The sequence below is a fragment of the Myzus persicae genome, unplaced genomic scaffold (genome assembly GCF_001856785.1).
Source record: "Myzus persicae strain clone G006 unplaced genomic scaffold, MPER_G0061.0, whole genome shotgun sequence".
NCBI lineage: Eukaryota > Metazoa > Arthropoda > Insecta > Hemiptera > Aphididae > Myzus > Myzus persicae.
The window spans coordinates 1,330,474-1,357,354 of NW_019104377.1; the positions used below are offsets into that span (position 1 = coordinate 1,330,474).

Genomic DNA, 26,881 nt, shown 5'->3' on the forward strand with positions numbered 1-26,881 from the left:
AGTGTCAACAAAAATTTAATTTCTTGTTTCCTTTTAAACTAATTCGATTTGACATAATTAAGGCTCTCAACATAAGGCGACGTTGCCGTGGATTCAGACAGTTTATAATCGTATTATTTCTGACAATTGAATCTCGGATTTCTTAGTAAACTGTATAATACAAGAACATGAGAAGTTTTTAGTTCTTTGTTACAGTTAAAAAAAAATTTTTTATATGATTTACAGTATATTATCAAATCTTTGATATTAATGTTCAAAAGTCGAGCTCTAATGTATTCGCACGTTTATTTATTAAAATATGCACTTTATACTATCTATGTTAATAATGTATCCAGCATAATATATATGTTACTAAATACTATTTTTTAAGTGTTATTGCTATAAACAAAGACATTTGTTTGTTTTTTTTTTTAAATATACGGCCAAGATCAGTTTTTATTATTCATAGTCGTTCCAAATGGAAAATTCAATTGTGGATTCTCAGTTGTAATTTAACGTTCAACCACACTTTAACGATTTAAAATATTTTTTAGAAAATTCGTTCGAGCCGTTTTCCAAGAATAACTGCGTCACCAGAATCGATGTTGTCTAGCACGTCGATCGCTGTTGTTTTTTTTTTGTCTTTTTTAATATCGACGATACGAATAATTCATTGGACCCCTCAAATGTAAACATAGGCGGGCGAATAGTTTTCACGAAAACTGAGTCATAAAACGTCCCAGCAGATTGTACTGCAGTAGTGCGTACCCGATCCATTCAACATTTTTGGGAAGTCATAAATTCTGGGAAAGGCAAAGGCAAAGGAAAAAAACTATATAGTATGTGTGGGTGACTTTTGCCAGCAATTATCGTATGCCAATGAGATTTACGGCACGACGTGTCCGATTCGGGATTCTATATTTTGACGACGGTAATCATGTCGAAAATCTGAAGGATGTGTAATATTAATAAAATACTCGAGGCGGAAAATTTCTAGTTAAAACGCTATGTTTTTAAATCGATATTCAAGGAAAATCTATTAGTTAGATGATGTGAATCATTGTTTTGGATGGATTATTTTTATAGTGAATTTATTGCATTAATAAATTATTATAAATCAAAGGTACTTTAACAGGTTGTCTCAAAATATACAAAAACACAAGACAAGAAAATAATTTACTAAAATACCTTTTCCAAATACCAATTATAATTTAAATTAAGAATATAATATTAACATATATTTATATTTATATTTATATCATATCATAATATAACCTAATAATATACGTAGTCGTGATATTATAAATTAATTATGTAGAATGGGTATTAGTACTGAATTACTTATTTACGTGTACCTATGGGCTATGATAATAGTAAAATTGTGTTTCATTCTTTGCGCGTTATTGAGAACTTATGCAATGCAATAAGAACTTAACAATGATCTTTTCTAGTAATTTGTAGTTGAACTTTTTGAATTGTAGGTGAGTATAATTGAAATTTAAAACGATTAAAGCAATCTTTGTGTGTTTGTCTAATGCTTATACTCTAATGCATTTGCCACATAGGCAGATGCATTCCACTTTATCAAGTAGGTAGCGACATATTTTATGTTAATTGATTGGAGAGTCAGAAGCTCTATTTCAAATAATTGTAATGCAAGCATGCAGTTTTTTCATGTAATATATATGTCTAATGGCCACCCTTTTACCAAAATTGTACATCAACAGATTGTAAAAAAAAAAACGCTAAATTTTGTTTTTTTATTTAAATTATTTTTAATTTGAAAGTAGGAATTGTATATTGATACTTATCTGTTATCTAGTAATATCTATTATCTTCTTTATAATATGTATTAATAAAATACTATTTCAAATTTGGTTGAGTTTTGAATGAATGAGAATTATTCATAGGTTAAAAAAATACAACAAATTATAGTATAAAATGTTCCGGGTTGTTCACTTTTAGACTGTATAGGTTGGTAAATGGTAATATACAAATTCAATAACGAACACGCTCTGTTTATTAATAATTTTTGTAATATTATTTCACAATATTTTGTACAATTTCTATGTAGGTACTCCGAAATAGTTCATGTTATAATGAATTGAATTAATGAAATGAAACCAAACCAAAACTAATATCAAATTGAATTATTCAAACCAGTGGTGGCCTGTCCAGGTCGGCGAGACGGCGATCGCCGACTGGGTCCCTTTCTAATAAGGCCATTTGAACAGAGCCGGACTATTCGGATTTGGGATTAAAAAAACTATTTTTATAAAACATAAGGGTCTGTTCCATGTACAACACTACAATTATCACCTATTTTCAGCAATCTAAGATTCTTAATAATAAGATTAATAATCTTATGATTAAATTGAATCGAGTAATGCACTATAATAACTTAATGTACTTATTTGTACAGGCAGTGAACGTACTAAAGTAGTTCCTTGATTTAAAATTTATGTCGATTATGGGTTGATAAATATGGTATTTCTCAGTAAAATTGCTCGGGACGATCACACGACCACATTAATATATTATTAGACATTAAAGTAGTTATTACTAATTATTTATAACCCTTGGCTCGAGCGATTTATATCTTAATAATTACTACTAGATAGTGTGATAAACGTGTTAAAAAGTGACAAATTGAACTAAAAAATGCAGGGAGTAATCCAAAACAGACCAAATAATCATTTTCATGTGTCCCAAATCAAAACAATCCGAGTAGTATTCAACCGAATAACATAGAAATACCTCATTGTTGTGTGTTTTAACTTTTAATTCCATTAATGTATTTTAATTATTACCTCGTGACTATCCAAGTAGCCAATCTTTATAATAAATTGATTGAAAAAATATGTTCAAGGTCCCATGTCTTTTTAATAGTACTTAAATGAAGGGGCCCTTTTTTATTTAGCCGATCAAGTAATGTGTGCCCAGGCCGCCACTGATTCAAACACATTTATTGCGCCATTAAGAATTATGCCAGATATAATTTTAAAATTATGATAAATTATTTACAGTATTGACACATCAATAACCTAATCTCACTAGAGTATACTAAGTATTTTATTCGTACACTTAATTAATATCCTTAGGTTATTTGTGGTTTAAATATGACAACACTAATATTTTCTTAGTTAAGACTCGTGGTGTGATTAAGTCTGATATGATGTCTGCACATTCACATTATATTTCGAATTAGGGCTACTAACTTCCAAATTAACTTAACACACTGTGATTACCCGTGCCCGTGACGCGTGGCACATGTTCAATGTGTATAATATAATAACGACAATCGTCGTACTCATATTTCAGATAGGTACCGCAAACAAGAACCGTAAGACATTAAAAATAGTTATTTAGTAAATATATTATTTTCTAACTACATAAGTAATTGTATCAACCGCGTGAACTCAAAAACATTATTCTCCTCATCGGTATTATATTACGCAGAGTGTCTCACTAGGATTTATGTCTTAAAGCAATGGGGTAGCAGATCGGATTACACAACTCCGCCATTTTAAATTAGTGAATGTTAGTGGGATACCACGACTAGAAGTGTACATAATGTATGAATCGCTCTACAGGGTGGAATTTTTATATTATCGCCTGATAATATAAAACGGCAATGACGTGTATGGAAAAATTAAATCATTTAAAGTAGGTTAAAAAAATATATTCTACGCGTTTTGAAGATGATATTGGCATTGGAATCTCAGCAATGTCGTGTCCACATTCGCAACTTTTATTACCTAATACTCCAACTTTTCGTAGTCAAATAATTTAACTTAAACGTGTATCGCATGATAATAATATGTGTGTAGTATTGCCACTGAACATATCAGATATGCGTACCAAACCAAACAAATGTCTGGACTAAAAATAGGTGCTTATGACACCAAAATTAAGTTTAATATAAAACGTATACTATAAAATAATGTTATTATAACTTATAAGCGTCAATTTTTCTGTCACTAAACACTATCGTATTCGGTTTAATTCTAAAAGATATTCTTACCATTTAGTTTTTTCTTTCTCGAATTAAATAGTGACGAACATTTATTCGTGATGTTTGAAGTTTCCGTATACGGTTCTCATACCTGTAAATAAATAAAACAAATTAATAAAAAATATAGTAATAATTATTAGTTTTATTGGCAAGTATACTTTGAATCGGTCATATATCTTGGTTAAAATTAGCTAAAAACACTGTAGGTACACGGTGACAAGCAAATTAACAAGATAAATTCGAATAATTTAGGAGAATATTCACTAAGCCGTTCAGCATCCGAAAGTTTTAAAATTACCATATACGCATCGTATACGACCACTGCAAAATATATGGGTAGGTACCCCGGATTTACAGTTTTGTCTAAAATCGTAAACGCGATACTTTATTATGGAGATCACAGGACACAGACACGATATATTTAGTATTTACATATTGTGTTTCATTAATAACACATGATATATTAAGTTATTATTCGTATTTGTTACGTCATAATACAGTAATACACAACACTCGCGTTAAATAAGTAAAAGTTTAACAAAACTAATGGACACCGATGAGTTATAATCATAGACAAGAACTACTGTGTCTGTGTATAACAATTAACAAGTAAAAACAACATTAAGATATTCAGTAAAACATTTCACAGTGATGTAAGCCGTTTTAGACGACAGGCGTGCAAATTTACAATAATTATTATGGAATTTACCTTTAGACCGAACACACAGCGTACGCGTACACAACGTCCTGTCAATTTGGTATGGACCACGGCCTTAGAAGATAAGGTCGTGACACTTCCCTATTAATTAGGGAAAAGTACCCCCATCCCGGATGGGGGTACTTTTCCCGAAATTTCATGGAGAAGAAAAAAAAAATAATGAAAAAAGAATGATAACCCAACCTAGCCAATATCAAAATTTATACCACAACTCGTTCCAGAATATACCAGAGATCCAGTAGTGACACCACCAATAAGAAATAATTTACAGTGATGCCTTGTTAGAGGCACTCGTCGCTACGCTCCTCGGCGCCGTCGCTCCGCTCCGCAAATCGAAAATATCCCTCGACTTGTTATGCAACACCACCTCAAGTTGGTCACTGTGTAACCGCTGTCATACCATAGACAACCACGCTTATCATTTTCGGCCACAGATATATAGAATAAAGTTAAAATAGTTAAAATAAGTTTATTCTATATATCTGTGTTTTCGGCCAAAAGCTTATCACTACCGCTATCAAAATCGGGAAATCTTTTTTTTCTCCATGAAATTTTGGGAAAAGTGCCTGAAGCCCCAAAAAGCGCCCTCTATATTTTGCCGATTTCCATACACTCAAGTGGACGCAAGTGACGCAAGCAAATGGAAGAGATACATATAATAGTGACCAAATGCTGAAAACAAATTTTCTGTATAATTACTAAAGTATTATTAAGTTTGTATGACTATGCAATCAGAAGAATGGAATGGAATCAATTGCGGGAAACAGGACGTGCCTTAGTGTGCGTTAGAAAAACCATTTATAGACGTAAATATTATAATAACTACAAACGGTACAATCTAAGCTATTAATTCAACACTTTTTATAATATTAAACACATATTACCCACTTTATAATAAGAACATGTACAAGTACCAACTAAATACACTATAGAAGCTATGATCTATATGTGGAACTTAAGCATTTCTGGTGAGTATTATCCATAAAACTGCAGAGGCCAGATGGCTAAAAAACACGGAAGGTATCTGTTCAAATCAAGCGTATCACATTTTTTGTGTGTCCAGTTAAATGAATAAAACATGTAGAACTTTCTTTATATTTTTGTTGAAATACTTCAACTGATTGTCAACCTTTTATGTTAAATGGAATGTTGTTTGTTTTTAAAATACTAAGAGAATATGAATATCGGTATTAACTATTTAGGCCGATTTAAAAAAACTTATAATATGTATATGTAGGTATTGTATAAATATTACACAATTGTTATTTTTGCACCATAAAAAAAGAAGAAGGTACGATTTTGTTTCATACTGCAGTTTTTTTCGATTAAATTATTAAAAATATTAAGTACTTTCTTTGTAGTTAATTTACTTTTAGAAAACTTATTTTATATTTAATCGCTCAATAGAATATTATTGTGTGCAATATTTTTGATTAATAAATCCGTTAATGTAGGTAACAAGATTTCTGGATGGCAAGTGGCAACAATATATTTTTGATTTGCTAATGTTAAAATAACAATCGAAATTAAACGTTTTAATATTTTTTAGAAATGTAATGATTCATTTATACTTTATTAAAGTTCCATTTACATAATAAATTTAAAATAATAACAATCATTTTATATTATACAAAGGTTTTAAACAGATATCTACTATTTTATTTAAAGGTTTTATTTTAATACCTTTACATTACATTTTCTCTTCAATAATACAAACAATTTATGATATAAATATTATGATCGTATAAAGCGCTATTGTTACAACATCATGAGATAATATTTTAATACATTACACACCATGATCCTACTTCCATCAGCTTACTATTAAATAAATAAAAAACATAAATAAATATATATATATATATATATATTAAAATGTTCATTTTCTGCACTGTTCGATGTTTAATTTTTTAAATAAATGATTAATGAAAACGGTTAAAATGATTACAATGTATTGTACTCAATGATTATAATCAATGATGATTTATTCGAAGCCGATTAAAATTTAACAATGACTTAATCATTTTCAAGAAACTGACAATCGAAAAAAAAAACTGTAAAATTAATTTATAACTGTCTGATTCATAATATTTTGTTTTTACATGTTAAAAGTGTATACCCAAAAAATTTGGTGCACAACAATAACGGTTAGTAAACTGTAAACCCATGTTTCTCTATTGCCGTTTCAGCTGATAAGCTCGATTCGAAAATATTAAAATAACAGACATTGCCGGATTATGCTAAAGACGCTCGTGGGACATTCGACCAGACGGGAGAGAAAGTCGAAGCTATAAAAACTTATTATAATATTCGTGGTCGAAGCAGGGATATAACGAAACAAAACGTTCAACGATATCGAACGATACGTGCATCGCTAAACATGTTTCCCTGTGTACATAATATATATGCCAACCTATTGCCGGTTTCTATTCTTCGAATATTTTATTTCCGGCGAGAATAAAATAAAATTACTATGGATCCTGCTGCAGTTTACCAACACGGTTCTGCAGTACCTACCCAGGTATATGATTCCGTTCAGTTAAGTGATTCAAACGTTTCTTCCAAAATATCCTCGTAGGATAAACTATATATATTAACGTGAGGTGTACGACGGTGTATAGGAGCACACAATTCGCGATGGTGTAAGTAAAATAAATACAGCACATGCGCGATATACTTTCAACAAAATTAGTTTTGAAAATATCCCAATAGGCGTCGCCAGGTGTGAAATAATGACTGCAAAAACAGTGTAGGTAAATATAATATTAGTAGGTATACCTACGTGTAAGTCATAATATGCAAGTATAAAAAAAAACACGTTTCTCGACGAAAGTGTTTATATTGTTTCAGAAAACCGTGTATCCCTGCATACGAGGATTTTGTCGGAAATATTAAGTGCTTCTCATATATGGCTTATCAATGATATTGGAAAATTGTCGTTTCTTAATTTAATTTTAGTTCAGAAAAAAAATCATCAAGATCATTATTGTTTACACGTTTATACTTGTTTTAATGTAAATTTTAAGTGAAAAACTTTAAAAGGCAGTTCTCTGTTTAAATTCAATATGTATTTAATAATAATGTATTTTTTAATTTCTGTCACGACATTGATTTTTAATTTACCAATATACATTAATATAATATGACATTATTTATGTTTAAAATATAAATATAAATGATATTAATAATAGGTAATATACACATTTTTACTCGTAAAGATTTAATGAAGTAATTAATTGATATCAATACAAATATTTCGTCCATAGAGTATTTATTAAAAACAATTTTTTTATTTTTATTATATGGCACCGACTGCATGGTTATTAGCCGGTTTTTTACTGAGTAGGATGGTATGGTTGAGTTGGAACACGTTACGTGTGGCAAGGATTTGTTCCTAAAAATTCCGGTTGGGTGACCATCCTGGAACTAGTAAAATATATACCTATAGCGGCCGGTGCGTACACTCGGAGTGCGTACTCAATTGGATGGAGATGCACCACACCACACGAAGCCACTAAATTAACATTATCCGTATTTATAATGTGTTTAATTTAATTTTTTTAGTATATATTTTAATGACTTAATTACTTAAAACTAGCTATAAAATTACTGAAACGTGGAATTATATCTTTTATTTTGTATGGTACTTATAACATCAAGTGGTTATAAAAAATTCTTTGGACTTTACTAGTCCTACCGGAAGTTTCTTGACTTCTATTGTGGTTAACAAAACTTAAATATGCTAATAAGCACTATAGATTTGTTGAACTGTATTATGATGTCAACAAAGTAAATTTGAGTACCTAGATACGTATGTTTGAATAAATTACTACATTTAAAATGATAAATTAAGCTAATTGTAATTTAAATAAAATGAACGAGTTTTCCAAGCAACATTTTAAATCCCTGAGTATAGTTGAGATTATGTTATACAATTTTGAAGAGTAAGACATAATAATGTGCAATGTGTATAAACTCTATTTGTTTTTAGTTTATGTTCAGAAAGTCTTTCTATGTTTTTCTAACATATTGTAGGTAATAGGTACACAGTTGTTTGTTTTAAATTCCAACTGTTGGTTCTTAAATGTATAATAATCCAGACTCATAAATCCAATTGTAAATTATTAAAATGCAATACTAATGAGAGTGCTAAATATTTCAAACTAAATCAAAAATATACATCAAAATAACGAGGTTACTACTAAATTGCAACATCAATATTACTTTGCATAGTAAAAAAAAAATTAATGTTCACTTATATTATAATCTTATAATTTTTAAAATAGGATTTACCAAAGAAAATAATAAATAATACTATTTGGGTAGTTCTAATGGTTTATATTATTAATACTCTTGAATCTCAATGTAAAAAGAAAGAACCTAATATTTTACTGTATATTTCCTACTCGTTTATTTTTGACTGATATAATGTTGAAAAAAAAGTGAACATTTTTTAGAAGCAACTCTAAGACAAAACTGTTCTCCATTGACTGGTTTTATTACTTTTATAATTTTCGTTTGTTATTATATATGCGTTAAGTTTGTTTTCGTATAAGCTAATAAGAATTAATGTTTAAGTGCTTCATTAAAGCCACATAATTATTATATATTTAGCCATAATCTGTGCTCCATAAGTTATCTCAATTTCATTGTTATTAGAATTGTTTATGGTTTATAATGTTTTTAATTCGATTGCATCATTAAATCATTTAGAGTAATAAAAATATGCTTTAATACATTTTTATCGACATAAAATTTGAGAATCCCATAAAAAAGACTGGTGTTATAGAAACTCAAAACCATCTCAGTTTTTAATTTTAAGATTTTCTATGTTTAAAAAATCTTAAATGGTTTTCTTAAAAATATTAAATTAAATCTATGACTACATATTATATTAAACGTTTGTAAAAATACAATTGTAATAATTTATATTAATTTATATATTTCAATCGTGTAATATCGAAATTTAAATTTAAAATAAATAATTTTCTAATTTGGTTTTTAATTGCTTATATTTAAAAATAATTAAACACACCGAAAATACCAGGAACACTTGATTCATTGATACTGCACATATCCTATTAATAAAATATTCAAAAACGCTTAAAACTTTCAAGTTGGCACATTATTAAAGGAAAAAATAGTTGGGCTATTCGTCGATCATAAATATTATGACTAAAGAGTGATTTGATTTTCTAAAACGTATACAACATAGTCTCTCATTATTATTATTTGTTGTATTGAAGGCATGTTTGGATACGATCGTATAAAAACGTATCAGATGCGATCGAATACTTATCGACTGATATCGAATAAATCCCAACGATCGGCGTAGTGATGTTTTAAACTTTAGTCCCTAAGACATCACGTGTATATTTATAAATTAATAATCGTAAAACGTTACCGCGGTTACATTACTGCTAACGGCGCTAACACCCAGTTAATTATATTATTCTAGATACTATTATTATGATAAAAACTATCATTTATTATTATTTTTTTTTTTAGTCGCGGGCCATGATCGTCGACCCCCTCCTTAAAACTGACTCTGCTAAGTTAATTTATTTATTTACATATTTATTTCGTAGAAAAAAAATGACTACCCACCTGCTTACTGACACCGTACAATGTATATAGGTATACGGCTTACTGTTATATTATATTGTACCGCCTTGGGCGACAGGGTCGGTCGAGACTTATCCTAAAACACCTCTGCCAACTAGAGTTATTTAGTACGTAATTTTTCAGTAAAGTTAAACCTTAAAAAAAAATGTCAACCGACATCAAAACATTTTTATTTCGCGCATATCGTGTATAAAATGTAATCTGTACTACAGAGTTTAGTGGACTAATGGCTTACAACAATATGCGTAACTTATGATTTGCATGCTCAATAGCAAAAACCCCGTTCATTAGAATATATTTGAGATAAAATGTCAAGCTTATATTGAAATAAACATATTAGGATTCGGGTAAATCAATAATAAATGAGAATTTTAAAAAATAAATAAATTGCCGGCACACTTCATTTCTATTAAAAACATTTGTGTTTCACTTTGTTAACATAAAACGACTTAATAAAATACTGAATTTAAAAAAAAACAATATTATTTAAAAACGTACGTTATTGACTACTAAGCTTTTTTTTTAATAAATTAACAAAAACTGTATAGTCAAATAATATTCTAAAATAATGCTATACGCATACACGATAGATAGTACCTGCTTATATTAATGAATTTTAACTCTACAAATGGACTATACAATATACATAGAACGAATCTAAATATTATAGATTTATGATTTTTGACTAATTAAACATGGTAGTATTTGTTTTGGGTTAAAATTGGGCGATGGAACACTTATTGAGATCAGCCGCTTTGGAGTTAAAATCAAATTTTTAGTTATTTTTCTTGTTGTTCGTTAGTCCATATTTTCAAGACTTGCAGTCTTTTAGCAGCTTCCTTCGACCTTCAAACTTTGATTTTGAAAATGTTGCACCCTAATCATCAATGTATAACATTTTGTTTCACTTGAAACATTTTTGAATCGCGACGACGAAAAAACAAAAAAAAAAAATTTCGATACTACAGCAATAGCACCAATATTTCTAAAAATATCGATCCATATTATAATATTACTCAATAGCTGATTTTATGATGGAAAACATTTTAAATGAATATAAGTGAATAGTTATACATCGTAAAATATTAGATTTATTATCCTTACAAGTCATTTTCTTTATTCATCTAAAATTTAAATTAGACGGTTTGGAAAACAGAACTATGATTGCAAATCCCCACTGGACTGGAAAGCAAGATATAGTTATACAATTTCTGCACTAAATGTATAAATATATTTGTCAGATGAATGATTGCGCGTTTGGGTGGTGTTAGCTAGCTATTTCATAGATCGTAACTCAAGTGTATCGGGCTGAAAACTCTACGGGAGAGAAGCTTTTGAGTTGAAAAGTTATTGGCAATGCGGCGAATAGTCATCGATAAGTAATCTATCAATTTCGTCAGCTGCTTAGAGGATAATCATTTTGTTATGTGAATGGAATAATTTTGATAAGAAATGTTGGCGGAAAGTCTCAGATATTACTTTATCGCTCCAGCCCAACTGCTACCTATCTGTTTTTTTTTCATGTGGTTTTGGTATATCTGAAATTTTAGCCTACCGTTAACCTAACGTTTTTGGTGAGCCTCCAATAATTCGATAAATCTTTTTTAAATATTTTAAGTCTGAAAAAATCGTCCTTACGAGATATCCTGAGATATATTTCGAAAAAAAAAATGTACAAAGGTAATAGTTTAAAATGTTATTGCATATTTTACATTGACGTGACACTGTAAGTACCTTGCCTATGCCTGTAGGATGTTATTAAACGTTATAATTTATAGGTAGGTATTTGCCTAATTTAATTCTAATAAAAATTGAAAGAAGAAAGCAATATTTTGTTTTTTTAAATTTAAAATACAAATATCGGTAAAACCTAAAAAAGTTGGTATGACTATACATTTTAGAGAATAGGGATAGTTACGGGTTATAATTTAAAAGAAAGTCAGGTGCACATATCTTTTCCGGCTCTAACTTAACATTTTTAATTAAAATATAATATAGTCATGGAACACACATCAGCAATGCAAATGTATATTATTTTAACAAGCTCCATAAAAGCAAATTTAAAATTTTTAATAAACTACAAAACTATTTTAAGATCAATTTTTTATAGGCGTCCCATAAAATATTTGGATAGAAAAAATATTCAGATAAGTAAGACTAGTTAAAAAAATCGTAAGCTAAATTTTAAAAAGGAAAAAAAAATGTTTGTGAATAATATAATTTTTATATTATATATTATTTTCAAATTAAAAGTATAAGTAAGAAATAAAAATTGTAATTTTTCTCATGATATTGTTGCTATTTATTTTTTTTGTTAATACTAAAATATTAGAATGGTTCCCATTTTCTATTTTATTATTTAATGAATAATTGTTTATTTTGTCTAATGGCTTAGAGTAGTAAGGATTAAGACAACTGGTGAATGATCCGACAGTGGATTATGGAGATTCACTATCCATTCATGTAGATAATTTGGTATTTTGAAACAAATATAATGTCTAAATTATCTGGGCATTATCTTAGGAAATTCGTCCAGTATATTGAACCTGGCGCAGACATGATTGAATCACTTTTTTTAATTTGTTACATGTCGTAAATAATTTCCTTTGGGGAAACTTGAGTGACATCCCAATTCGACATGCTTGCAATTGAGATCGCTTTCTAACGTAAAATTATTAACAAATAAATTAAAATGATATTCTAAGTGTATACTCTCTTATCTACTAATTTGCACTCCTAGAATTTATTGGTAAGATACCACCGCTCTGAATTATGTTTATGATTAATATATAGGGTTAGGGGTTACTAACGTCAGATGTTTGGTTTGGTTATAAATTAGGATAAGAATCGTCATCAACTCATCAATTGCAATATTATTAGTGAATATTGTTTATTGAGTTGAAAAGTTTATTTTTTTGTAAGAGAGAGAGAGAGAGAGGGGGAGAGTGAGTGATAATCACTGATTATGCTTTGAAGTATTTCTCACACAAGTGGCTGAAATCCAAAACTAGCAGATTCGTTATTACTCTCGGTTAGATAATATTGTTCAATTTTGAATTATTCTATGCCTCTATATAATAATATATTTGATTAAAATCTTGTGTATGCTTGTATTATAAAAATTGATGTTGTAATTCATTATTTATTAGTGTAGTCGTCATAGGTGAATTATTTGTAGATACTTCTCATCATGTCCGTATGTGATCAATTTAACGATATGAATAAAGACAGTCAGGTAGTTGTCCCTAATTATTATTTTATATTACCAGTATGTATCCTTATCTTTCCTTTGCGATCCGATAGATTGCTGTTGTTTATTAGAGTTTTATTTTCATCGAGAAATGGGAAAAATAACACAATTTAACACGTCATAAGGGTAACGCATGTTAAACACATTGATTTCATAGTATAATTATTCAAGTCCGTTTGAGTAACGGAAAATAAACACTACAAATGTGCATTTATTATCTGATCATAGTTCAATCAAAGTTACATGGCAGTTTGTTTTTCTATTGAAGCCATCTTCCATAATAGTGTATATAATTATGCTTATATTTTATCTGGAAAATAAATTTTGTGCTATAAAAAACATCTTAGATTAATTTACTTTACTCGTTTGTTATTTATACGTCTTAATTTAAAAAAAATTATTCAATTTACCAACTGTTTGCAGTACGATAAGAAATGCTTAGATACGCGTATGTCATAGAATATATTATATTACTTAAATAATAAATTAATGTAGGAAATTTAAACTTACAAAATGTAATATCTTATATTTGAAATTCACATTGGACTGAAGAATACTTTTGTTTTAGAAACTATTTGATAACAATGAAATCCAGTAACTTATTTGATACGAACACTTAAGAAATTAAATTACTAATTAAACATCCGTCTGGGTACATTATCCTGCTACAACACCGATATATAAGATTTGAGTTTTAGATTACACTCGAATAGCAATTCAAAATAATAAAATATTAAGTACGGAAACTTTATATTACGTCATTATACGTCATCACAGGCTCTCTGCCAAAAATAGTCCAACTGGGCCTAACCTAGAGAAATCCGAGAGGAAAACCGAATAGACGTTTTTATAAAATATTTGCAATACCCTGACCACACGAGTTACGACCACAACATGCCATTCGTTTTGTTTATTGTTTAAATTGATATATTAGTATTTACAAACAACTGCGTATTTACAAATAAAACACGAAATCGATTTCGTTTTTGTTTTCAATTATTCGTGTCCAAAAGACGTATTCGTGGTCTCTGACCGTCAGAACGTATATTATTGTTGCCCGAACTTTGGTCTTGTAAATTCCCCATAACAACATAATATCAATTATCAATCAATCTCGTGATGCACGAACGAGAGGACATTGCAGCAGTTTACGCTGATTAGTTTCTCGCTAGTATAGAACGCTAAGTTTAGTTGTTGTACACAGTTAAGTGAGTATAATAGAATAATATAAGTACTAAAACTGGGTCAAAATAGTAAGCCCGGATAATATAAAATTTGAAACCCAAGTGTCCGAAGACTTGCGTCATTATTATTAATATAATATATCCATGTACCTTACACGATGCTATATATCGTACCCGGAGATTATAACAAATCAATCAAATTTTCATTATCAACATTCTTGTGGCTGTTGTTTAATAAAATATTTACAATGTTCGTAAAAGTATCGTACCTAACATAAATTAAAATTTCCCATCGTAATATAAGAAACAGAAAAAAATGAAATTGATAATTATTTAGGTGCGTCGACCTAATTGATATTTTTAAAACAAAACTAGGTATTTGTAAAATATTGTAATATTGATAAGTGCGTGAACTTCCCACTTTAATCCAGGAACTACAAACCACTTTAAAAAATTTGTTTTCTGGGGAAAACAAAACCATGCAAATTCTAAAAACTTCATAGCAAATTCTAGAAAATAAATAGCAATTTTTCTAAAGTGGTTTGAAGTTCCTGGGTTTAAGTGGAGGGGGCAACCTCAAGCATATAATATTGTTTGGTAAAAATTCACTTTTTGGTATGCAACGTGACTTTAAAATTTTACTACTACTGTCTTAGAGTATAATCATTGGTTATAAATATTGGAATACCTACTGAACATTAAACACTATTTGATATATTTTTTTTTTGGATTAAGGCTTCAACTACTAAGGTCATTAGCCTAGTACTGTGTGGGGGGACGGTTAGTTGGAACACGTTTGTATGTGTGGCAAGGATGTGTTGCTAAAAACCCGGATGGTCACCCATCCGAGTGCTAGCAACAACGGCTGGTACGTACGCTCAGAGCGTTGCCGAATATTGAGCGTATGACCGCGCCCCACCAAGCCACACGATGAAATTAATTATATTGTTTCTATTTTATTACTACGTACTCTAGGTAAGCTTGATTTATGAATATTGTCCATTAATAATAACATTTCAAACTCGTTTAATAGGTTGTCGCAAATATTAATAATCATATTATTAATAGCCACGGACCGAATAAAAAACCAACTATTGCACGACGTATTGTATCAGAGTTTTTTAAAAACTTTTTTTCTTATCGATATCTATATTGTACCAAACCAATTACTTGGAATGCTAAATAATAGCGATTACGTTTTTAGCCAAATTTACGATTTGACGATTATAAAACCGCCGCCGCCGTGCTAAAAATCACTAATTAGTATTGTATTGCAGTAGTACGAGATTATGTATAGATAATATATATTACATACACATATACATACATATATACATTATACATACATACATACATACATACATACATACATACATACATACATACATACACACATACTTACAAACATATATACAAACATATATACATATTTATTAATATATCTGTGTGTGCGTGTATAATATTGTTATAGCTAGGAGCCAGTAATTTTGGATGTAATTTAATATTTTTCTCGTGCACGCCACCCGTCAATACCAGCGCCTCTCGCCGAGAACAAGACATACACGACCGACATGACGGGCGATAAAATATGTGCCGGGGGTGGCTCGTAATCGGTTGTCCGAAACGAACAGTGAAGATTTCGAGTGCCGAGCCCCCAGTCGTAAATCATGCGAGATCAAAATTCTACCGAAGCCGTGCCAAAATTCGACAGTGAGTGCCCCAATAGCCAATATTATATTTCGTGGCGTGTATGTGTCTGCAGGCTGCGGCCACTTCGCACCGTCGGTACTGCATAAATATGCGTTTTGTTCTCTTGAAAACTTGTTTTCGATCGCAATAACTATAAGTACCCACGCGTGAGGGTACGGTGGAAATGGTGATGGAAATATTTCCACCGACCTTCAAACATCGAACGAAGTTTTTATTCGTTTAGTGTTTTCGCGGGAGTGCCACGAAACCAACGTGGTTCGTTTGATTTTTCAAAGGTATAAGTACGATTCGTTTACAACAAAACAAATATTATATTTTTACTCGGAAGCGTGAAGTCGATTGGCTCGTGATCGGTTGTCCGAAACAAACTGCGAAGGTTTCGAGTGTCCGAGCCCTCGTCGTACATCATTCGAGATCAAAATTCGACTGACGCTGAGGCAGTGCCAAAATTGTGCCAAAATACATTGCGTGGCGTATATGTCTGAAGACTACAGCCACTTCACACTGGTGAAATGGAAGTACAGTTTTGTTCTCTTGAAATCTTATTTCGGATCATATTATAATTGGTACTCGCGTACAACAACGAATGTGAAATTTTCACTGACCTTAAAATATCGAAAGACCTTTAATGAGAGTGCTAAACAATAATGTGTCTTTTTTAGTTTTTTTTATTCATTTAAAGGAACAATTCGTTTTTAATAAAATAAATATATTTTTAACAGGAAATATGTGTTAGATTTATTTTGTTAGGTAGGTAGCGCGAAATACCGATACTCGCACGTGTAATAACCATTTTATAAATTATAAATATAAGTAGGTATTACTATTAATATGGAACTATATATTATGGTGATGGAGTATGAGTATACTTAAATAGCATGATTGTAAGAATGTTGCATATTGTTATTGTATACCTACCCACCTATAAAATATACAAAATCATAATAAATTATATTTTACAACAATACAACTATAATATTTGCATAGTTGTTCGTCAATGTTATACGCTGTTATACATCGTACACTGAAAACTGATATAATATTTAGTGCATAATAGATGCAATATTTTATAATAATTATTACGAAAAGTTGAAAAAAAAAAAAATATGATTGTTGAATAAACAAATTTAAATATGAATAAACTTAACTTAAAAAGTAAGTAATAACAAAAACGAACAGTATTGCTGTAATAATATATTTATAAATTATTTTAATATGTCATAATATATTACTTTATGCATTTGAATGTTTCACGAATAAGAATGTGTGTCAGTGCAGCTATATATTATGTTTATAATTTTTTTTTCTTCTTCAAAATGTTTTATTTCACATTTCAGAGCCCTGCTAAACAGTAAATTAATACCGAAATGTTCCTATAAACCTGTGCGAACAGGGACCTAGGCGAATACAAAAATATATTTATCTCGTACCAATAACATATTCGATTGTCGATAAACTAACGATATTAACATGTTTCCCCCTTGTCTCACTTTCGATCACACTCTCTTTCTCACTCCTTTTTGGACGTTTGCCCGACACCGTGAGTCTGCGTTTATCCCCAACACGATTCCAATGTATAAATTATTTGATTATCACATCATGATGTATAGCCTGCTGCATGATATAATAACGTCAGGAACGGATCCAGGTAGGGGAGACATGCCTTCCACAAACACACTTCTCAATTATTTTCGGAGAAACATATATTATTATAACCATTGAATGACACATCCATGGTTTTCGGTCAAATAAAAGATGTAAATAATGGAGTTGTTAAAAAAAAGAGAAATTGAATATAACATGTGATACTTTTATAAGGAAACATTTTGAACGGTTTTAGAATGTGTCAAGTTATTTAAAGATTTGTCGGGAATTCAATTTATCAAGAAAAAAAAAAATAGAACGACAAATGTAAGTACCCATTATAATAAATACAGCGAGTCGTCGGTCGAAATATTTAATTGTCGAGCCACAAGACGATGATTAGTAACGCGTGTCGTAGACTGCCCGGAACACTGCGAAGACATACCTCACCATCTCATTGCTTGGACGTGTTTATATATTATTGTTTGCGCATTGGGAGCACGTCAAACCCTCGAGTGTGGTCTCCGTCTTACTAAAGCATACAGGCACAAGACTATAATTCTATGTTCATAATAATCCATTTTACTCTATTATTTCTAATAACTAATAATACTTGCGTGGGTTGACTATTATTATCAAATCTGAATGTAAGAATAGAACACAATAGAGGGTATCGCGTAGGAGTTGTGTGATATTTTAATTTTGAAGCAACATGTGTCTGTGTATTTGAAAACGTATAGAACCTTTAAAATGTAGAGAGCCATAAAGTCATGATGGTTATATTGTTTTAAAATAAAATAAAAATATCAACAAAAATATTACTCCAGATAATATGACTGAAAGCTGTATTTTACAATATCCCTATCATTCATTGTAAAATCAAAAAATATTAGAGTAAGATGGATTATTGTTCTAAACGTGCGATTCGTCGTGTTTTATGCGTCAGTAATGTCTGGAGACAAGACAAATGTGTCATGACACATATTTTTAAGTGCTCGTGCAGAGACGACGGTACATTGATAATGACACTCGAGATACGCACATTATACCGAATTGTGTAATTGATGGTCATCGTGTCTTCTTCGTGTATAATAATATTAAATAATGTATTCAATTATGAAAATCCGATTTGCATACAGAGTGGTCACTTATTGTCTCTGGAGAGTTCTGACGCTTTGCCGAAAGCGCACATATCGTAAAATGTTCCAAGCACAAATATTATACACGCACGTAGAACACTGTAGTACATTATAAGTACAGCGCTCTCCGGTCACATTTATAAAGACTCATAAAGTCGGTTTATCTTCTAAAACTTCGAATGTGCACTGTACCTAGTCGAATTTACGATTACACTGTTTTACACAAAATTGTGTGTGTGTGTGTGTGTGTGTGTGTGTGTGTGTGTGTGTGTGTGTGTGTGTNTGTGTGTGTGTGTGTGTGTGTGTGTGTGTGTGTGTGTGTGTGTGTGTGTGTACGAGAATTTTCTGAAATAGTTTAGCAATTATCACTGTCCACAGGTCTTGGACTTAATAAAAACAAAAAATATCAAACTTAACTGCTCCGCGGGTTGTGATAATGCTATGATAATAAGTAATACTAGGTAATAAGAATTATTACAAACGTTGTCAGTACGTTTTTCAACAACACATAAAATGGGATATTAAGATATTGTACGGATGTATTATATAATTTTGTCTATGGGTCACACGAGCCGTTGAAAATTGTACACAATACTTACCAGAATATAATATATTGACGATATTTCTGAGGATTAGTGTTCGGACTTGACGATTATTATGGGTTTGCACACTTAACTGTATTCCTTTCCTTTCCTTTTTCATTTTTCATTTGTGTGAATTCCTGTTTTATGAAAAATTGGAGCCCACTAAAATGTTTATGGGCCAACGATTCATAATAATTGTCCGACCAACGTTAAGGTTTGGGTGAATGGACAACGAAGTATAAATTATATATCATTTCCCGACCTTTTGCAAATTACCTACATTAAATACCAACGTAGTAAAGATATAACATTATTATGTGTTTGGTTTTTGAACCCGAATATTCGAATTAAAATAAGCGTAATAAATTTTGTAGAACCTTAATTTCTTTTAGTGTGTACAAAAAGGAACAGCATTTATCCAAAGTTCTAATTTTTACATTTATTGATATTACTGTTATATTTAAGATTCCGAGGAGTTAATGTTTGTTTGCATCGATCAAAATCTAAAAAGTAAGTTACAAGTTACAGCAGTAAGGGTTGATTGGGTCAATACTCCGAGTCGTCAAGTTTGGAAAACGATTTTAAATTAAACACAGTTTACTGTTTACAAATAACACGTATATAAATATATGTTGTACGCATACACATTTTAAGTGTTCATAAAAAAATAATTGTTTGTCAAGACGTTGGGAATGATTTTACATTCACTTAAAATATGGTCCAGTTTATCTTACTGTTGCAAAACTACTCTAGACAATTCAAGATTGACCTATTTTAAGTACCATTTGTGTTCAGTTTCTAATTCGTTAATAAAACAACATTTAACTTTTGAAGATGACCTTTTTCCGAAAAAAAATGTACAGCTCTCTCGTCATAGCGAAATCAGCTATAATTGAATCGCTTGAAAATACATTGAAACTTATTGTATGGCATATTAATACAATGAAACATTTGATACATAAACATAATATTGTATGAGATAAAGTAATTTAATGAGTTAACAAAATTGAAATATTCTAACTATTATATTAAGATATATTCCTTTTGTCATTTATCCTCAGTATATTTTTTTTCTACCTTGTAAATAATAATTTATCTACAAGTTGAGAATTGATTAAGATTTCTGTCGAGGATACGAGAGAATATAATTTAACTAATTAATCAAATGTGTAAAATCAACGTTATTTATGTACCATAAAATGTATATTTTTTTCTTTCAAAAAAGAATCATCAAAGTGTTTTATAAAAAAATCTGATACCGTTTATACTTTAGTGTATATTTTGGGTATGTGTAACTTATCTTATTATAATTACCTACAACTATATGAATTTTTATTTACACATAACTTTCCCTGCCCAATAATGGATGCGCACATGTGTTATCACTTTCTCGTCAAATTCTTGACAAATGTTTACGATGACTTAAATTTAAACTCCGAGTGCTTAGGTATTAGTTCGTCACACGTTAAACGATAAACATATTATGATAATAATTATTGGTGTGAAAATACTGCGAGTAAGATAGAATAAATATTTTGTTTATTCACTAAAATATTAGTATAAGATTATAGTTATTTTCAAAAATAGTTCAAATAAAAACATACTTAACAATGCATCTGTATATGAAAAACCAAAATATGTATTAGTTATTTTTATTTTTTTAGTTAATAGTTTAATAACGTTTTACTGGGTAGATTGTAGCCAGTAAGTATACTCAAACCATTAACTGAATAAATCGTTATATTATTATTTATCGAAAAAAACTAATTTCTTAACAGATTTTAATATTTTATCTACCCTACTTGCAAAAATTGTCTATACTGCTGACTTCAATTTCAAAGGCAGGTATACGATGTTTGTTTTAGACGGTGCGATTATTTGTATATGAAAAAAAAAACTAAATAGATTGAAATGAGAACAAACGAGCAAAAATAAATTTAAATATATATTTTGTAAAGCAGAGAAAGTATAAATTACTTGGAGGTAATTACGACTTCGTAAGATATCTTTTTTTTAAAGAATCGATTATTTTTTAATAACGTTTAGCCATTTAGGTATTAACTTGTTGTTACTCTCTACCGGTGAAATTAAAATCGAATTGATCACAATATGAACGATATCGTTTTTATATTGTTACGGATTAACATTATTAAATACTGTATTTTTCTCGCATTATTTATGTGAACAATTAATCTCAAAACATGACGTCATCGTTGAACCAAAATCAAAACTACTTATACTTATTCGTCACACAAAGTCATCAAAATATATCGGAAGGTTTGACGTGAACGTATACCTCATTGCATATTTTAAAACTTTAGACTGGTTCTCCGTAAACAATTTAGGCTTTCTCGACGTGGAAACAAATTGCACAGAAAATTAAACGGACGAACATCAGAAAGCATCATATAAATTTATTATCTACTTGTATTTTATCGTACAACAGGTGATAATCATAATTACGCCCCAGAACTGTGATGTGCTGTTCCGCACTCGATCAGATTTCATCGGCCGAAGACACAGCGATTCCAAATGAATTCCCCGGGCATTAATAAAAAGTAACATGATTTTAAGCTGCTACACTATTTCTTTATTCATTTCTTTCTTTCTTTATTATTATTATTATTTTTTTTTTTGATTTTGGTTGTATCGACCTAACACTACATCCGGCAGCCGAAGCCATTATTGCGCAGCAGTTATGAAATTTTGTGTGGAATTTTTTTTTATAACAGTTTTGTTTTTCAAATAATATTAACATTAAATTGAATGATAAATATTAAATTCTTTAAGGACCCCGAATACACTATTTTATTCATTCGTCTGCAATATACGATAGTCTAAATACATTTCAACGTTGTCCTCGAGCGCCCTTTTACCGTTGTACCAACGTCGTTAACGTGCGGTCTTTATATTGCCATTAAGAACATTTTTATAAGTTTCCCGACCACAACAAGAATCGCTTTTTTTTTTTTAATGCAAAAACAAACAATAAAAAGCGAGATTCGTATCATTCTGGTCGATTTAAATTTTAAGCATTTCAGTAGATAATAAGAACATAATACAGCTTTCAATACGTGATGTTTATTTTTTTTTATATTCACCCGAATATCGTTGCGATTATATTATAATAATACGTCTGTGCGACGCCAAAAAGCGTATTAGATATACGCACACAGAGGAATCTGAAAAATATTTCGATCGCTCTTAGACATGCGATAAAGACTCAAAACGTCAAAGTTGTTCTTTTTAAATCGGAAATAATATATAATGTGCGCATATTATATAATATAAAGCGTACAAATATAGATAACAGAAATCATTTCTATTCGAAAACTTTTCTACGAGAACTTTTGTATTTTAATATCATGGGAAGTAAAATATTATATTTTTTCAGATTTTTACAACAATTAAAAACTATAATAGCAATAATACCTATATCATATTATATTATTATGCGCGTTTCATAAAATATACAGTGTAGGAGGTATATAGGTACTGTTAAAAAATTGTTTACGGTGTAAAAATCTTAAAAAACCATGGTTATCGATGACTGTAAATAAATTAATAATAACGAATATTATTATAAATAAAAGCTACATCCGTGTTCTAAATTATTTAACGTTTCGACAACAATAACGTAAATGTAAATTGGCCACCGGTAATAATAACCATTTAAAGTTATTATTACTAATAATAGGTTATTAAAATGTATAAAACCAAACGCTTATAGGTACGTTTTTTATACTGACTTCCCGGCAAGCGTAGGTACATTCATTTTTTAGTCAATTAAGTATCAATTTACAAAGATAAGGTTTGTCAAAATTGTTAGGTGTTTTTTTTTTTTAAATAATTAAAATATAGGTAAATATTTTATACAACTGTTATTATGCTTAATGCCATTAAAAATGATTTATTATATGTTGATCAATTAATTTCCGAAAAAAAGTGTTCCCGACAATGTAATTTTTCTTCTTAATTATGTACACACTCAGGTACCTACTACCTACGATCATGTCTAATTTAAAGTTTAAAAGGTAAACCTTGCGACAAAAATTATTATTTTCCCGAAATGGTGTTACGCCTCTCATATTGGAAACATTTAGTGCAGTTTTAATGTGAAGGATAATTCCCCGTGCATAATTTTACATGTGTTGCTTGGGTTATTTTAGGTTATGTCAGTGTTAATCCCGAATTTCGAGTTAGAAATGTAAGTCGGATACACTATACAGGGTTGTAATACAATATACCTTCATAATATGGATAACGACTTAAACCGGCGATCAAAAATTTTACATATTGTTCGGATTCTCTGCGGACGATAGCAAAAACTGCCAAAATATTGGTTCCCTCGACCTACGCCATTTCTGACGAATAACCAATGTATAATATACATTATTCCAACACGATAATTATTGTACAATATGTATTTCGTACAAGATTGAAATCGAAAAAACTCTCAAAACCAAATCAAATCAAATATATACTTAAACTATAATTTACCATTGGAAAAATATAGAGCTTTATAACAGGCCGAGCAAATTGCAATGAGTGTTAAAAGTTCAGCAAATCTATTGTATGCGTATACCTACGCTCAGCCGCAGCTGGTAATAACGGAATATTCGTTTCGACTAAGCTCCGGCTGCGAATTAAAAACGATCAGAATACAAAAAAAAAAATATATATATATTTAGGTTAATACCCGACCGAATTACGGTGTATAGACGCATAAAAATAGTGTGATGGCGTCCGTTTTCCGCATAGATATCATCGAACCTCGCTATTATAATATATTGGGCTGATAAACAACTCTCGCCGTTCACGTTCGCGTGCCGTGACATTATATAGGTGATTGATATTGTTTTTCCATTTGGAAAATTCGATCGCACCTATATTATTTAATGTAAACATTACGCGAAAAATAGCTAGTCTGTTTCCTCCGGACCCCGGACGTTAAGTAGCGCGTTTTGTTACGTTTCGCTAAATAACGGTTTGCGTGTTTAACCCGTATATATACCTATCGACGTCGGTATAGGTACATATAATACGATAAATATAATATATACCTATACCCGCAGGTTGACGCGGTAATTCATAATACCCTCACTTTACGCCGTGTTCGGGGTTGGGGGGGTTGGGGGGGGGGAGAGAGTAGACTGCTAGTTGTTATTTTGAACTCGAGTACGCCAGAGTAGACGATTTTCGGAATTCGAGTAGCTAACACGCATATACGTCATAGATAATAATATTAATACATGGATAGGACATTATTGCATGCGGTATATTATAATGTGCTGGAATGTGCTGGATAATGGACTTTACCACGTTGGTTACGTGTGGTTACACTGGTGGTTTATAGTCAAGTTTCTTACCGAGGTTATCAGTCGATGATAATATTGTAATACGTTCAAAAAGAAAACATATTTATATATTATTATTTTAAAGAATCGTACGATTTGTAAATATATTTTCACAATACGAACGACAGCTGATGTTTAATGATTGTTATGAAATAAGATTAAAAAAATTAATTAAATAAGTACGAACAATGAAACGAGCTGATTTTATGAAGACTGAGGACTCGGTCGAAGAGACATTATAATATTGCTAGAAATTCATGAAGTTTAGCAGTGGGAGTTCAGTAGGTCACTTCACCAAGTTAGGACGAGCAGATGTACCCAATATAATTAGTTGACATTTTTAGTTTTTACGAGCGAACAGTGGTGAATACACGTTTTTTTATCTCATCATATATTGGAGTTTGCTGTTTAATTTCAATGGCAAATCCACTTTCGTATTTTTACGAATTGGTTAAAAAATATTTAGCTAAAGCTATTACTTTTTACTTTTCATTTGACTGTTTAGGTTACTAAAATCTTAACCGCGTTTAACCATCATTGTGGCGGTACGTATAATCTTAATTCACACTAAATACCTACCTATACTCATGTCCTATCAATATAATATCCATATGGTCTACGCCTTCTTAATTCAATAGCAGACTATAATAAATATTTGTCATATTACAGGGGACACGTCATGTTCATGGAACGGATCTCAACACCAGTCGATATTCTGCCAAAAATGATTTTAAATATTGTACTCATTAGACATCAATACGATTCAAATTAAAAAAGAACACGACAGTGACCCAGAATAAAATACCTATATATATGTAATATGTACGTACGAGAAGTCATAATATTTATGAAGTTTTATTTTTTTATTTTTTTTTTGTACTACAGTTGTTGACGATAAAAGCGAAAAACCATCAAATATCATATTATAATATTGTGTAGTTCAGAAACATCGTAATTAAGTTTAATGTGTTGTACATGTGTTTCGATTTTATTGTTATGAACTATATATTTATGTAAAAATAGTATATAGACAACAAGACGTACACAATTTAAATATTATAACCAGTTTCTGGATTTTTTATACGCCACCGCTGAGGTCCTTAGGTACCTCTAAATATACTCCAAATCTAATTTTAAGGCGTGGAAATATAATTTTAAGTATACTATTAAGTTATAGGCATTCACATTTTCACAAGTATAGGTAAACAAAGTTCACCTAGATTATTCAGCTCGAAGAAAAATAATTATTTATTTTGCTCGTCATTATACAGGCAGTACACAATTCTTTAATACTAAATATTTAAACGACGACGTCTTGAATTATAAAATAGACGTAAGAGCTTACAATTAAACACGCCTACTATAATGTAGAGTAAGGTACCCGCGCAGGTAGTAAAAATATTAAAACACTTTTATTTCTGTACTCTCGTTATCTTTTTTACTACCTACCTACTTCTTCGCTTAGGACTTATTTTATGTGAAGGGTACATAAATTATGTATAAACATAAAGATAATCTAGTTAACCTAGTTACTTCACTATTTCTAAAGAGTACCTTTAACATATGTATTGTTAACACAATGAAGTTATTAGGTACCTTCAAACAAAATGTCATTTTTAGTGCAATAAAGTGAACACAGCGTAGGTATATAGCTTGTTTTAGTCACAAAAATAGGAACGAAGGCTATTGCATTGCAAAGAGAAAATTTAAATTTGTATATACCTTATATATTATGA

The 26,881-nt window shown here is 30.2% G+C and overlaps 1 protein-coding gene across 9 annotated transcripts in view; it reads right to left on the reverse strand.

Annotated features, from left to right (window-relative positions):
• The window catches only part of LOC111041632 (somatostatin receptor type 5-like), a 212,237-nt gene that overhangs the window by 164,953 nt on the left and 20,403 nt on the right, over positions 1-26,881 (reverse strand). For 6 of the 9 annotated variants that reach the window (XM_022325948.1, XM_022325945.1, XM_022325944.1 and 3 more), the window contains one exon: positions 4,004-4,085. The exons of the other annotated variants lie outside the window; for them this stretch is intronic. The gene's annotated coding sequence lies outside the window, so the exon portion shown is untranslated. The remainder of the gene's footprint in view (positions 1-4,003; positions 4,086-26,881) is intronic. 9 annotated transcript variants of the gene reach the window in all.